Below are 16,841 nucleotides of genomic sequence, written 5' to 3'. Positions count from 1 at the left end.
AAAATCACTGCAGATGGTAACTGCAGCCAGAAATTAAAAGACGCTTACTCCTTGGAAGGAAAGTTATCACCAACCTAGACAGCATATTATAAAGCAGAGATATTACTTTGCCAATAAAGGTCCGTTTAGTCAAAGCTATGGTTTTCCCAGTGGTCATGTATGCATGTGAGAGTTGGACTATAAAGAAAGCTGAGCACCAAAGAATTGATGCTTTTGAACTGTGGTGTTGGAGAAAACTCTTGAGAGTTCCTTGGACTGCAAGGATATCCAACCAATCCATCCTAAAGGAAATCAGTCCTGAATATTCATTGGAAGGACTGATGTTGAAGCTGAAACTCCAATATTTTGGCCACCTGATGCAAAGAGCTGATTCAATGGAAAAGCCCCTGATGCTAGGAAAGATTGAAGGCAGGAGGAGAAGGGGATGACAGAGGATGAGACGGTTGATGGCATCACCAACTCATGGACATGAGTTTGAGTAAATTCCGGGGATTGGTGATGGACAGGGAGGCCTGGCGTGCTTTAGTCCATGGGGTCACAGAGTCAGACAGGACTGAGCGACTGAACTGAACTGGGGACATTCCTATTTAATGCTCACTCATATTTTCTTGAAAGAAACTCAATTAGGGCACAGAGAAATCTATATGATAATAGATCTATGACAAGTTGAAAGCATCTTCATTGTGTCCACTGTAGAAAGTCATTAGGAAGTGACTCATCCTAGCAGTCTCCCCTGGACTTCAGGAGGGGCTCTGCAAGCTGCTCTGAGACACAACCTGTGTTACTGTCCAAAGTGATTTTGGAGCTCAAGAAAGTCCATTGCACCACTGTCCACGGTAGTCAAAAGCTGGATACAACCCAACGCCCATCAGCGGCAGAATGGATCAGAGTAGACTTGTGGTGTATTCATACATCGGACCACTCTTCAGTACTTAAAATGAACAGACTACAACTTGAAAGAACATGTGACATGAATCTCTCATACATAAAGTTGAACAAAAGAAGTGAGAAAAAATCCAGTATGTGTCTATGTAAATAGAAGACTCAAGCAAGTAAAACTCACCTATATTACTTAGTGATGCACAGTTGGATAACAAAACCATAAATAAAGACAAAGAAATGACCATCACAGAGGTCAGAACAAGGATAGAACAGCTATGGTGGGGGAGCTGGTACCCAGGGTAGGTGTCTGTACACTGGCAGGGCACTGTTTCTTGATGGTGGTGGTTTACTTGCTGAGTCATGTCTGACTTGCAACCTCATGGACTGTAGCCCACCGGGTTCCTCTTTCCATGGGATTCTCCAGCAGGAATACTAGAGTAGGTTGCCATTTCCTCCTCCAGGGATCTTCCCTACGCAGGGGTCAAAGCTGAGTCTTCTGCATGGCAGGCAGTTTCTTTACCCTGCCTTCCTTTCACTGTTTCTTGACTTCAGTGAAACTTACAGGATACTCAATCTGTATTTTTCTACTAACATGTGCGTATATATTTGATGTACTGTTCTGTGTGTTCTATTTTCTAGTTTTCGGAAATTTAAAAATGTACGTTATTTGTCACAGACACTTTTGCATTCACTTCATACCACAAATAAGCCTGTGGAGGAACACAAGATCTAATCTTTGCCTTTAGGGGAAAATAAACATAAATCATGTACATGCAACAGGAAGTGGCCTACTAAAACATGAATGAATCAACTGTTAAGGATACACAGATGAAAGGACTTGCTTGGAGAAGGACAGATTACAGGCAGAGGATCCAACTTAAGCAAAGGGCTGGAAACTTGAGAGAATGTGGGAACAGTACATAGTCTGGTGTTCAAACAGCCTCAAGAGTGTATTCACTGCCTTCCCCTTGCCAGGCACTGACTAGGTGTACAAAGATGCCCAAGACAGGGTCACTCTCCTGGGGAGGTGGTGCCCAGTGAGAATGGGCAGGTGGTCTGTGCTGCGACATGGGTCCTGCCGTGTCCATGGGTCTGTCCTGGGAGGCGAGATCTCCTAGCCGAGATAGTGGACTGAACTTTGGAGTAACTTGCATGGTGCATTTGTGGGAGGTAGAGAAGGCAAGACTCTGGGGGAGACCCAGATTTGGGGGACTTTAAAACACATTTTAAGGCTTCCCTGGTGGCTCAGTGGTAAAGAATCCATCTGTCAATGCAGGAGACACGGATTCAGTCCCTGGTCCAGGAGGATCCCACATGCCACGGGACAACTAAGCCCATGTGCCACAGCTACTGAGCCTTGCTCTAGAGCCTGGAGCCGCAACTGAGGAATCCGCGTGCTGCAACCACTGCAGCCTGAGCGCTCTAGAGCCTGTGCTCAGCAACAAGAGAAGCTGCTGCAATGAGAAGCCTGCACGCTGCAACTAGGGAAAAGCCCACACAGCAACAGAGACCCAGCAAAGTCCAATAAATAAATTAATTGAATTACTAAACTATATATTTTAATGTTGCAAAGGAAAAGGGACAACTTAAATGCTCATCAGTAGGAACAGGGCTAAGTGAACAGGGGCTTACTCACACAGTGCAGGTATAAGGAGGGAAATGAACCTAGGTGAACCACCAGGGAGAGAGCTTACAGAAAGTGCTGAATGAAAAATACCTCCAGCAGGAGGATCTAGGCAGTGAGGAATATCCATGAAAAGTGCCCTGAATTGTTCTTGGCACGCAGTAAGCACTCAACAGATAAATCTCAGCTACTCATGTGCAAGTATAAGGTATACAACATGATGATTTAATACATGATGTCTGTATTACAACATGATGACCCCAGTAGGGTTAGCTGACACCTTCATCACATCACATAATTACCATTTCTTTTGGTGGTGAGAATATTTAATATCTACTCTCTTAGGAACTTTTCTTTTTGGCCACACTGCACCGCTTTCATGATCTTCGTTCCCTGACCAGGGATTGAATCCAGACCTCCTGCGGTGGAAGTGCAGAGTTTTAACCACTGGACCGCCAAAGAATTCCCAGAAACTTTCAAGTATATATACAGGGTCATCAACTCGCTAGTTAAGCATGCTATACAGTGAGTAGATCTCCAGAGCAGGCATGCATTGCCAGACGTAAACAAAACAGTGCCACTGTGGGAGACGCTTGGACAGCTTCTCAGTGAGTTAAGCGTAGAATCACTGCATAATCCAACACTCCTGGGTGTGCATGCAGAAGAGCTGAAATAGCATGTTCACTGTACAATCCAACACTCCTGGGTGTGCATGCAGAAGAGCTGAAATAGCATGTTCACTGTATAATCCAACACTCCTGGGTGTGCATGCAGAAGAGCTGAAATAGCATGTTCACTGCATAATCCAACACTCCTGGGCGTACATGCAGAAGAGCTGAAATAGCATGTTCAGACTGGAACACAAATGTTCATAGCAGCGCTGTTCACAACAGCAAAAAGTAGAAGCCCAAACAACCATCAACTGATGAACAGATAAGCAAAATGTGGTTCACACATACAGTGGAATCCGATTCAGTCATAAAAAAAAGTACTGATTTCATGTGGATGAACCTTGGAACATTAAGCTAGGTAAAGAAGTCAGATACAAAAAGGCCACCTATTTCATAATTCCATTTCTATGAAATATTCAGAATACGCAAATCCATAGAGACAGAAAGTGGATTAGTGGTTGCCAAAGGTGTAGTCATAGCAAACACCCTCTTCAAACAACACAAGAGAAGACTCTATACATGGACATCACCAGGCGGCCAACATCGAAATCAGATTGATTATATTCTTTGCAGCCAAAGATGGAGAAGTTCTATACAGTCAGAAAAAACAAGACTGGGAGCTGACTGTGGCTCAGATCATGAATTCCTTATTGCCAAATTCAGACTGAAATTGAAGAAAGTAGAGAAAACCACTAGACCATTCAGGTATGACCTAAATCAAATCCCTTATGACGATACAGTGGAAGTGAGAAATAGATTTAAGGGACTAGATCTGATAGACAGAGTGCCTGATGATCTATGGACAGAGGTTCGTGACATTGTGCAGGAGACAGGGATCAAGATCATCCCCACGGAAAAGAAATGCAAAAAAGCAAAATGGCTGTCCGAGGAGGCCTTACAAATAGCTGTGAAAAGAAGAGAAGTGAAAAGCAAAAGAGAAAAGGAAAGATAGAAGCATCTGAATGCAGAGTTTCAAAGAATAGCAAGAAGAGGTAAGAAAGCCTTCCTCAGCGATCAATGCAAAGAAATAGAGGAAACCAATAGAATGGGAAAGACTAGAGATCTCTTCAGGAAAATTAGAGACACCAAGGGAACATTTCATGCAAAGATGGGCTCAATAAAGGACAGAAATGGTAGGAACCTAACAGAAGCAGAAGATATTAAGAAGAGGTGGCAAGAATACACAGAAGAACTGTACAAAAAAGATCTTCATAACCCAGATAATCACGATGGTGTGATCACTCACCTAGAGCCAGACATCCTGGAATGTGAAGTCAAGTGGGCCTTAGGAAGCATCTCTACAAACAAAGCTAGTGGAGGTGATGGAATTCCAGTTGAGCTATTTCAAATCCTGAAAGATGATGCTGCAAAAGTGCTGCACTCAATATGTCAGCAAATTTGGAAAACGCAGCAGTGGCCACAGGACTGGAAAAGGTCATTTTTCATTCCAGTCCCAAAGAAAGAGATTGGGAATTCAGACCACTTGAACTGCCTCTTGAGAAACCTGTATGAAGGTCAGGAAGCAACAGTTAGAACTGGACATGGAACAACAGACTGGTTCCAAATAGGAAAATGAATACATCAAGGCTGTATATTGTCACCCTGCTCATTTAACTTATATGCAGAGGACATCATGAGAAACGCTGGGCTGGATGAAGCACAAGCTGGAATCAAGATTGCTAGGAGAAATATCAGTAGCCTCAGATATGCAGATGACACCACCCTTATGGCAGAAAGTGAAGAAGAACTAAAGAGCCTCTTGATGAAAGTGAAAGAGGAGAGTAAAAAAGTTGGCTTAAAGCTCAACATTCAGAAAACTAAGATCATGGCATCCGGTCCTATCACTTCATGGCAAATAGATGGGGAAAACAGTGGAAACAGTGGCTGACTTTATTTTTCTGGGCTCCAAAATCACTGCAGATGGTGACTGCATCCAGAAATTAAAAGACGCTTACTCCTTGGAAGGAAAGTTATGACCAACCTAGATAGCATATTAAAAAGCAGAGACATTACTTTGCCAACAAAGGTCCGTCTAGTCAAGGCTATGGTTTTTCCAGAGGTCATGTATGTATATGAGAGTTGGACTATAAAGAAAGCTGAGTGCAGAAAAATTGATGCTTTTGAACTGTGGTGTTGGAAAAGACTCTTGAGAGTCCCTTGGACTGCAAGGAGATCCAACCAGTCCATCCTAAAGGAAATCAGTCCTGAATATTCATTGGAAGGACTGATGTTGAAGCTGAAACTTCAATAATTTGGCCGCCTGATGCGAAGAGCTGACTCATTGGAAAAGACCCTTACACTGGGAAAGATTGAGGGCAGGAGGAGAAGGGAACGACAGAGGATGAGACGGTTGGATGGCATCACCGACTCAAAGGACATGGGTTTGGGTGGACTCTGGGAGTTGGTGATGGACAGGGAGGCCTGGTGTGCAGCAGTCCATGAGATGGCAAAGAGTCGGACATGAAGGAGTGATGGAACTGAACTGAAAGGCTGTGGGGAGGAGGGTGTGGGGAGTGACTGCTTAATGAGGAAAAGGTTTCCCTTTGGGGTGATGAAAACATTCTGCAACTAGATAGCGGTGAGGGTGTACAACACTGACGATGTACTAAGTGCCACCGAACCGCACCCTTTAAAACGGTCATTTTTACTATATGTTTATTTCACCAGCAGGGATAAGCTACCCACTCCAGTATTCTTGGGCTTCCCTGGTGGCTCAGACAGTAAAATTATCCTCCTGCATTGCAGGAGACCTGGGTTCAACCCCTGGGTCGGGAAGATCCCCTGGAGAAGGGCACGGCAACCCATTCCAGTATTCTTGCCTAGAGAATCCCCATGGACAGAGGAGCCTGGAGGGCTACAGTCCATGGGGCTGCACAGAGTCGGACACGACTGAGTGACTAAGCACAGCAAAGATGAAATATGCTTCCCTGGTGCCTCAGTGGTAAAGGATCCACCTGCCAGTGCTAGAGACCTGGATTTGATCCCTGGATGGGAAAGATTCCCTGGAGAAGGGTATGGCAACCCACTCCAGTATTCTTATCTGGAGAATCCCATGGACGGAGGAGCTTGGGGGGCTACAGTCCATGTAGTCTCAGAGTCAAACACTATTTGGAGACTGAACAACAAACAACCAAGGTGAAACCTATAGTTACCATACAACCCAGCAATTCTTCTCCTGCGTATATACCCAAGAGAAGTGAAAGCACATGTCCACACAAAACTTGTGATCAAATGTTCGCAGCAACAGTATTCATAAGAGCCAAAAAGTAAAATAAGGCAGAGGTCTGACAAGTACACACACAGACTACAGTGTATCGGGGTCCAACCCAAGCCTCCTGCATTGCAGACTCTTTACCATCTGACCCACCAGAGAAGCCCTAGAACAAAATATTATTCTGCAGTAAGAAGTAATGCCACAGCATGGATGGACCTGGAGGATGTGCTGTGTGAAAAAAAATCAACCACATAATCATATTACATATTCCATTTGTATTAAATGATCAGAATAAACAGATCCATGGAGACAGAAAAGGACGGTTGCCAAGGGCTAGGGAGAGGGGAGATTGAGGAATGGCTGTTGATGCTAAAGAGTATTCTGAGGACTTCTTGGAGGTCCACTGGTTAAGACCACTGTTCGATGCAAAGGGGAGCTGGTTCAATTCCTGGTTGAGGAGCTAAGATCCCATATGTCTTGCAGCCAAAAAACCCAAACATAAAATAGAAACGACATCATAACAAGTTGTATAAAAGACTTTAAAAATGGTTCACATCAAAAAAAAAAAAGGCTGTATTCTGAGGGTGATTGAAAACATTCTAAGATTAGCTGGGCTGATGGTTGCACAAATCTACAAATGTACTCCAAATCCATCAAATTGTAAATTTTAAAGAGGACTTGTATGGCTTAGGGCTTCCCTGGTGGCTCAGCTGGTAAAGAATCCGCCTACAATATGGGAGACTGGATTCGATCCCTTTGTTGGGAAGATCCCCTGGAGAAGGGAAAGGCTACCCATCCCAGTATCCTGGCCTGGAGAATTCCATGGACTGTATAGTCCATGGGGTCACAAGGAGTTGGACACAACTGAGCGACTTTCACACTGTATGGCTTATAAATTGCAACTCAGTAACTTTTCTTTTTTAAACCCACTTTATCTTTCTCCTAGAATTATCTAAATTACTAGCCAACCAAGTTTCTTATATTTCAGACATTCCCACTGAATGCTTTCTTTTTTAACCCTGACTCATTCTAGTACTTAGCCACTCCTTAGAAATTACTTATTAACATAAACAGTGATGCCAAAATTACTGCATGTCTGTTAATCTCTGAGATAACTAAGCATAAAGATAAACACAGAATTTTGAAAGAGAACCAACCTGCTGAAGGCACTGTAGACATTGGCTCAAGTCTTAGATTTTTTAAATTGCCTGTTAAGAATGACTTGGCGTTTTGGAGTTTTTGTTCCCTTGACTTGCCTAAAAGTTAATCCTCAGTTCAACCTGCAAGCCCGAGTGAGTATTACTTGTAGAGACCCCTGTCAGGAGACAAGATGAGTTCAGAGGGTGAGCAGAGCACCTTTTCCACCCCCTCACCACCTAGCGGGGGGTCCTGTGGGAAGAAGTCACTGATGCTCACTTGGAATTTGTTCAGATCAGTGTCTCTCAGCTTCAGCACTTATACTGTTCTGGGCTCAGATGATTCTTTGTTGGGAGAGGGTGGATGGGTATACTTCTTGTGCTTTGTGGGATTTCTAATAGCAACCCTGGCCTTTTCCTAGCAGATGACGATGGTGGTGGTTTACTCGCTCAGTCATGGCCAACTCTGTGCCCCCATGGACTGTAGCCCACCAGGCTCCTCTGTCCACGGGATTCTCCAGGCGAGGATACTGGAGTGGGTTGCCATTTCCTTCTCCAGGGCATCTTCCCGACCCAGGGACTGAACCCTCATCTCCTGTGTCTCCTGCACCGTAGGTGGATTCTTTACCCACTGAGCCATTAGGGAAGCCTATGTTATCCCCCAATTATGACCCTACAGAATGCCTCCAGACATTGCTCCCTGGGGGACAAAATCACCCCTGTTTGAGAACCACTATCTAAATGACTCCAGAACACAACAGGAGAAAATTTAGGAACAGAAAACTAGTCCAAGAGAAATTGGAATCTGGTTTTCTGTGGGGGGGAAATGCTCTCCAAAGAATGTGGCAAGAGGGACTTCCCTGGCAGTCCAGTGATGAAGACTTGGCACTTCCACTGCCAGGGAGGCACAGGCTCAATCCCTGGTTGGAGCGAAAGTTTCAGCCTGCATTGAGTCAAGGGCCTGGGAAGGCAGGGATGGGGGCCATAGCTTCCTTTGGTGATTACAAAGTGCTGTACATACTGCCCATTCGACCAACCCTCAAATAACCCTGTGAGGGGGTGAAGCAGGCCTGGTCAGGCCCATTTCAACTGGGGAAGCCAAAGTTCACGGCCACAAGACCAGGAGAAAGCTGGCCAGATCCACTGATTTGTCCTTTGGTTACTTTCTTTCCTCCATGAGGCTGAGCCTTTCCAACTCCTGCCTAATTAGAAAAAAAGAGGGCTGGACCTCAGGGTGGGAGAAGCCAAGAAGTGGGTTCTCATCACGCCTCTGCTCCTGGCTGCAGCCTGCGACCTCGGGCAGCTCCCTCAGCTCTCCTCAAGGCATCCATTTTCCTTTTTACGAGTTGGATGACCTCCTGTCTCTGGCCCCCTTCCTGTTATTCCAGCCTAAAGTCACTCTCTCATATTTGAGTTGCACTGACTGGTTTCTAGATTCTCCCGTGAACTGAGTTTCACCCACTCAACCCCATGGCTACCTGACTGTTCCCATTTCACAGATGGAGATATGAACACCCAGAGGTAAGCCACTTGCCTCTACCACACAGCTTGTTCAAATCCCAGTCTTACAGCTCTTGCCTTACTGAGGTCATGGGGACTAAGGAGGAATGCTTGGTGCCAGTGGGGGAGGGCAGACTGGGCCCTCCCCTCCCTAATGATGGGCCAGGGCCAAGCGTTCCTTCCCTCCTTCCCCCATGATGAGCAAGGTGGGCAGAGAAGATGTGTTGAGCCCAGAGCCTGAGATCTGGCCAAGACTTGCCTCCATCATCTGTACAACCAAATACGAATAGAAACATGTCCTTTCCAAGCTCTTTTCCTGTCCTTCCCTGGAGAAGGGAAAGGTTACCCACTCCAGTATTCCAGCCTGGAGAATTCCATGGACTGTATAGTCCATAAGGTAGCAAAGAGTCAGACATGACTGAGCAACTTTCACTTTTCCCAGCTCTCAGCATCTCTCTGAATTGCAAGTGGAAGACACTAGGATTGCTCTCCTTTGTTCTAAGAAAACACGTCGGTGGCTTTTATTTATTTTGGTTTTGAGGGATCTTAGTTTCAGCATGCATGTGGGATCTAGTTCCCTGGCCAGGGATTGTACCCACAACTCCTGCATCACACCAGGAGTGCAGAGTCTTATCCACTGGACCACCGAGGGAAGTCCCTCCCATGGCCCTTCTAATAATGAAGTGTAAGGCTAAAGTCTTCTCCAAGATGGAGACGTTTGACCTGAATCTCCCAAAAGGAAAAGACGTTAGCCATGGTAGACTGGTCTCAGCTAAGAAGCATGAAGAAACAACAGAGAGAGTGTTCCAGAAGGTGGTCGGGATCAGAATCCCCGTGAGCAGAGGGGAAGGCACCTGAGGAAATGTTCCAGCAGCAGAACTACTCTGGGGCCAGGTGTCGAGGTGCACAAGGGTGGAGCTGAGGCCCTGGGCAGGCACAGGACACATGGCTTCAGAACACGTGGGGCTGCCCCCTTGCCCAGGCTCTGAGGGCTTCCCCATGGAAACCACCTGCCAGACGACCGCGGGCTTCTCTGAAGCATCTTGGCAGAAACAAAGGGGAAGCCCTCAGAGGTGGCTGAGTCACTCCTTGGGCAGAGGAGGCCCTAGGGGCTGTGGTCAGAGTCACACCAACGTGGGCAACTGGGGAGGGGAATCCCCTGCTCTCTCATGTGGTGAGGCTGGGGCCCCCCAGTTACCCTGAGCCCTTTCCTAGATCATGGATTGTAGAGCTTTATGCAAGGAATGATCAGCCGGCTCTGGTTTGCAAAAGACTTGGCCCCTTTTTGAAAGCAATACAGGAGTATTTATTTTCAGCTAGGCCAACAGCTACCTATAAAACATGCTTGCTGATTTGATAAGCAAGTGTAATGTAGTTATTTATTCATTTGAATTCTTGCATTATTTCTGAAGTCAAGTGTGTTTTCAAAATTTTATTGGCCATTTGTGTGGTATTTTTGTATTGTTTGATCACATTACTCACCTGCTAAGGAGAGTTTGGGTTTTGTTTTTTTTTTAATATTTTGTATTTATTTATTACTTCTGGCTGTACTAGGTCTTCAATTCTGTGAGCAGGCTTTCTTTAGTTGCGGAGAGTGGGGGCTCCTCGCTAGTTGCTGTGCGTGAGCTCCTCGTCACAGTGACCTGTCCTGTTGCAGAGCATGGCACTAGAGACAGTGGGCTCCATAGTTGAAGCACATGGGCTTAGTCGCCCCATGGCATGTGGAACCTTCCCCGACCGGGGATCAAACCCATGTCCCCTGCATTGCAAGGCAGATTCTTAACCACAGGACCACCAGGGAAATCGTAGAGTTTTTAAATTTATTTTTAGCTATAAATCAGGCCTTTATTCTTTCTGATCTACACGTACCTTCTTTTTTAAATAATTTATTTAGATGAAGTCACCTAACAAAACTAACCATTTAAAGAAAACAGTTCTCTGCAATTAAGTACATTCACAAGGTCGTGTGGCCACCAGCGCTACAGACTTCCAAAACAACACTCCACAGTGCACATTTTTGTATGGCGTTGAAATGGTTTGATCATTTGTCAAAAGAAACTCCATTTTGATTTCTGGGCACAATAAAGGACAGAAATGGTATGGATCTAACAGAAGCTGAAGATATTAAGAAGAGGTGGCAAGAATACACAGAAGAACTATACAAAAAAGATCTTCTCGACCCAGATAATCATGATGGTGTGATCACTGACCTAGAGCCAGACATCCTGGAATGTGAAGTTCAGTGGGCCTTAGGAAGCATCACTACAAACAAAGATGGTGGAGGTGATGGAACTCCAGTTGAGCTATTTCAAATCCTGAAAGATGATGCTGCGAAAGTGCTGCACTCAATATGCCAGCAAATTTGGAAAACTCAGCAGTGGCCACAGGACTGGAAAAGGTCAGTTTTCATTACAATTCAAAAGGAAGGCAATGCCAAAGAATGTTTAAACTACCACACAATTGCACTCATCTCACACGCTAATAAAATAATCCTCAAAATTCTCCAAGCCAGGCTTCAACAGTACGAGAATGGTGAACTTCCAGATGTAATTAAAGCTGGATTTAGAAAAGGCAGAGGAACCAGAGATGAAATTGCCAACATCCGTTGGATCATCAAAAAGACAAGAAAGTTCCAGAAAAACATCTACTTCTGCTTTATTGACTATGCCAAAGCCTTTGACTGTGTTCTGTTCAGTTCAGTTCAGTCGTTCAGTCCGACTCTCTGTGACCCCATGAACCACAGCATGCCAGGCCTCCCTGTCCATTACCAACTCCCGGAGTCCACCCAAACCCATGTCCATCGAGTCGGTGATGCCATCCAACCATCTCACCCTCTGTCGTCCCCTTTTCCTCCTGCCCTCAATCTTTCCCAGCATCAGGGTCTTTTCAAATGAGTCAGCTCTTCGCATCAGGTGGCCAAAGTATTGGAGTTTCAGCTTCAATATCAGTCCTTCCAATGAACACCCAGGACTGATCTCCTTTAGCATGGACTAGTTGGATCTCCTTGCAGTCCAAGGGACTCTCAAAAGTCTTCTCCAACACCACAGTTCAAAAACATCAATTCTTCAGTGCTAAGCTTTCTTTATAGTCCAACTCTCACATCCATACGTGACTATTGGAAAAACCATAGCCTTGACTAGACGGATCTTTGTTGGCAAAGTAATGTCTCTGCTTTTTAATATGCTGTCTAGGTTGGTCATAACTTTCCTTCCAAGGAGTAAGTGTCTTTTAATTTCATGGCTGCAGTCACCATCTGCAGTGATTTTGGAGCCAAAAACAGAAGACCTGCTTCTGTTAGGTCCATACCATTTCTGTCCTTTATTGAGCCCATCTTCACATCTTTGACTCTGTTGATCACAGTAAACTGTGGAAAATTCTGAAAGAGATGGGAATACCAGACCACCTGACCTGCCTCTTGAGAAACCTGTATGAAGGTCAGGAAGCAACAGTTAGAACTGGACATGGAACAACAGACAGGTTCCAAATAGGGAAAGGAGTACGTCAAGGCTGTATATTGTCACCCTGCTCATTTAACTTATATGCAGAGGACATCATGAGAAACGCTGGGCTGGATGAAGCACAAACTGGAATCTAGATTGCTGGGAGAAATATCAATAACCTCAGATATGCAGATGACACCACCCGTATGGCAGAAAGTGAAGAACTAAAGAGCCTCTTGATGAAAGTGAAAGAGGAGAGTAAAAAAGTTGGCTTAAAGCTCAACATTCAGAAAACTAAGATCATGGCATCCGGTCCCATCACTTCATGGTAAATAGATGGGGAAACAGTGGAAACAGTGTCAGAATTTATTTTTCTGGGCTCCAAAATCACTGCAGATGGTGACTGCAGCCATGAAATTAAAAGACGCTTACTCCTTGGAAGGAAAGTGATGACCAATCTAGATAGCATATTCAAAAGCAGAGACATTACTTGGCCAACAAAGGTCCATCTAGTCAAAACTATGGTTTTTCCACTGGTCATATATGGATGTGAGAGTTGGACTATAAAGAAAGCTGAGCACCGAAGAATTGATGCTTTGAACTGTGGTGTTGACGAAGACTCTTGAGAGTCTCTTGGACAACAAGGAGTTCCAACCAGTCCATCCTAAAGAAAATCAGTCCTGAATATTCACTGGAAGATGAATGAATTAATGGATCATTCATGGAATGTGAATGAATCAGCTTCACTGATGCTGAGGCTGAAACTCCAATACTCTGGCCACCTGATTCGATAACTGACTCATTGGAAAAGACCCTGATGCTGGGAAAGATTGAAGGCAGGAGGAGAAGGGGATAACAGAGGATGAGATGTTTGGATGGCATCACCCACTTAATGGACGTGAGTTGAGTAATCTCCGGGAGTTGGCGATGGGCAGGGAGACCTGGAGTTGCAGTCCATGGGGTCCCAAAGAGTCGGACGCAACTGAGCAACTGAACTGGGCTGAACCGAACTGAACCTCCAGTAATTTACAAACATAAGTTGATAATTATGTATTGTAGTACAGAATGTTCTCTATTGTTAAATGGGATTGCAATTCACACATAAATGTAAGTCAAGCACCAGGTAAAGATTCACGGGGCTCAGAAAGTACATCCACTATAATCTGGTTTTTTAATATCTAAATACAACTCTTTTTTTTTTTTTTCAAAAATAAAATGATAGGTATCAAGGTAACAAAAACGCTATTTTCTTCCCTTCTTATGCCAAATGTTTCTTCGTACATTTTTGCTTATTAATGTCTTAATTAAAATTTCTTAGAACCCATAATTTCTAGTTCATGCTCTGTGCTTCCTGAAACGAGTCTAGTTAAGCTCATCAGCCCCTGCCCTGTTCCCATAGCTGCTGCCAACTGTCTAGCATGTTAAAGTAATCAGCAGATGTTCAAGAAGGGTGGTGAGGGCCTTTGGGATTTATTTCAGGGTTTCTTTCTGAGGAAAAAAAAAATCACTTTACAAGAGAATTCCGGTGTGAACAAGTGATTGGAAGTCTTTCAAAGTTGTAAATATTAAAGCAAAACCAAACAATCTCACGAAACTCACAAGTTTTTATTTTCCAGAGTAGCTCTGGGCCCTCTTCCACACATGTCAAGAGGGCATCTAGGGACACTTGCCTTAGGTCAGAGGTCAACACACCTTTTCTGTAAAGAGTCAGATAGTAAATATGCAGGCTCAGCATACCCCACACATTGCTGTCACACACTCTTTGTTGTGGTTTATAACATGCCTTCAGAAAAAAAATGTAGAACCATTCTTAGCTCTGGGCAGATTCTGTCCAGTAGCTATCCTGTGCTGACTCCTGGTTTAGGGTCCAAGGAAAAGGCAGTGCACAGAGATGGGAGAATGTACTTCTTTTTTTTTTTACTTTTTATTTTAAATTTCAGTATAGCCAATTTAAAATGTTGTGGTAGTTTCAGGCGGACAGCAAAGGGACTCAGCCACAGGAAGAAGGTATTCGGACCTGGGCCAGCATGGACAGAGGAGCCCGGCAAGTTACAGACCATGGGGTGGCAAAGAGTCAGACATGACTTACCAACTAAACAACAGCAACAAACAAGCCTCTTAGCTCTGTGTCCTCTTGATCCAGCTTCACCTGTTCCCTCAACAGACAAGTAGAGGATTTGGACTGGAAACTTCTCAGGCTCATTCGAGGATTCTGTGAGTGCCCCCAGATAACCTTGCTCAAGATATCTCCTGCTGTTGCCATGAACCACCCCTGTGTTCCTTCCAGGCCACAGCATCATTCAAAACCTCAGCCTGTCCTCTCCTCCTCAGGCAGCACTCCCTGGAGCCAAATGCTCGAGGGAAGACAGAACACGAAAGAACCACGTCTCCCCAGGAAGACACGGGGCCACCCGAAAGAAAGCCAGCCACTCACCTGAGACAGGACGCCCTGTTTCTTGCAGCTGGACCCTCCGATGAGGACCGTGTTGGGCATGACTGGTCTGGGATACTCGAACACAAAGTCGTATCTTAACAGCCAAATGGAGGCCTTCCGATACAAGGCCGGCAAGTGCACCTGTCTCCCAAGGACTTCCCCTGCCAGGTCTTCGTACTTGGAATACAGCGCGTAGAGCAGAATGTTCTCCAGGTAGTTCACCAGGAAATTGCCCACCCTTTGGAGGAAGGTCATGTGGTCTGAGAACTGAGTGTAGTACCTGGGGACGTAGGACAAGGGGCTCGGAGTCCTGGTGAAAGTGTTCTCCAGGGCACAGGGGAAGCCCCTGAAGAGATACACGGAGGGCAGGTTCAGGTACTCGGCCAGGATCACCCCGCAAGGTAAGGCCGGGTCTGTGAACAGGGCGTCGAACTTGTTCTCCCGGAGGAAGCGCAGGGTGTCTGAGTGCCTCAGGAGACTCTGGCAGTTGAGAAAGTACATATTGATGACAATCATGTTGTTCCTATACTCCACCACAGGGGCAGTCACCAACCAGCGTGGAGAAAAGTGGTGTTTCCCGAAGGAGCGGTAACGGGCTTCCAGCTCCTCCTGGTTGAACGGCACTGGGTGGATTTTCCTTGTGTAGTGCTTGGACTCTTGGAGGAGCAGGTTGACTTCAGGCACCACCACCACGATCTCATGCCCTTTCTCACTGAGATGCTCAACGATGTCCTTCATGCTGAGCCAGTGGCTTCCATCCTGAGGGACCACCAGCAGCCTGTCCCCCAGGGTGAAGCCCCAAAGTGCTAAGAAGAAAACCGCCACGGAAACTCTCCAAAGAAGGCAAGCCATGCTACAGGAGAATTGGCAGGTAGCAACAAGAATAATTTACAGGCTCCAAACTGCCAAGCTCTGGGAGAATTTTTTTTTCTTCAACAAATCCCTGCCCTTCACAGACCCAGCCTACCTCGCCTTGCCCTGAACTGCCCTATTACATGAAGGAATCTAAATTAATGTTTAACCACTTTCAAGCACATGGCTAACTTGCAATGACCAGGCCCCTTACCAGCGTTCACCTGAGCCTCTCGATTTATTTTTGTTTTTCTCTGCATCCCTAAAAATGGGTCTGTCCCACTCCCACTGGGGGACATCTCGGAAGGTTCCAGGGGCTAGCTTCAGCCCTCCATCCTGAGCAGTCCACACCCTGGATTCTGCAGCATCCGTGACCATGTCCATGGACAAATATTTATCAAGGCTTCCCCACTTGTCAACCTTTCTCATTCCCAAATGCAAGGTGAACAGATGCCAAGTTTAGGCATCTGAACAACACAGCAGAGCTGGTCACTCCAAATCCTGGTTACCTGGTTACCACAGCGATGGCTGGATTCAAGGGGGCACGCAGAAAGCTACCCTGGCACGGAGTCTGACCTTCCTCCCACCCCACTTCTCCTGGTCTCACCACTGTGCCTGGGGGCTCTCTTTTATACCAGAAGACAAAAAGAATCTCAACAAAGGGCTTCCCTGGTGGCTCCATAGTCAAGCGTCCACCTGCCAGTACAGGAGACCGGGGTTTGATCCCTGGCCCGGGAAGATCCCACATCCCACATCCCACAACTACTGAAGCCTTCATGCCCTAGAGTGCACACTCTGCAACAAGAGAAACCTCCATGATGAGAAGCCGGCGGAACACTAGAGAGTCGCCCCCGCCTGCCACAACTGGAGATAAAAAGCCCCGCAGCAACAAACACAGCAGCACAGCCAAAAATAAATAAATTAAACTATTTTTAAAAATAATCCCAACAGATACGTGCTCAAAGACCACAACGTCCACTCAGACTGTGGTTAAAAACAGAAATTCTAAAGTCTGTAGCCTCCCCTTCCTCACCCTCCTCCGACCCCAGCAGCACAACCCACTGCTCTGCACCTGAATTGCCGCATCT

This window comes from Bos indicus x Bos taurus, chromosome 3 (genome assembly GCF_003369695.1).
Source record: "Bos indicus x Bos taurus breed Angus x Brahman F1 hybrid chromosome 3, Bos_hybrid_MaternalHap_v2.0, whole genome shotgun sequence".
NCBI lineage: Eukaryota > Metazoa > Chordata > Mammalia > Artiodactyla > Bovidae > Bos > Bos indicus x Bos taurus.
The sequence above is the reverse complement of the archived record's forward strand: the minus strand, read 5'-3'. Positions refer to the sequence as shown.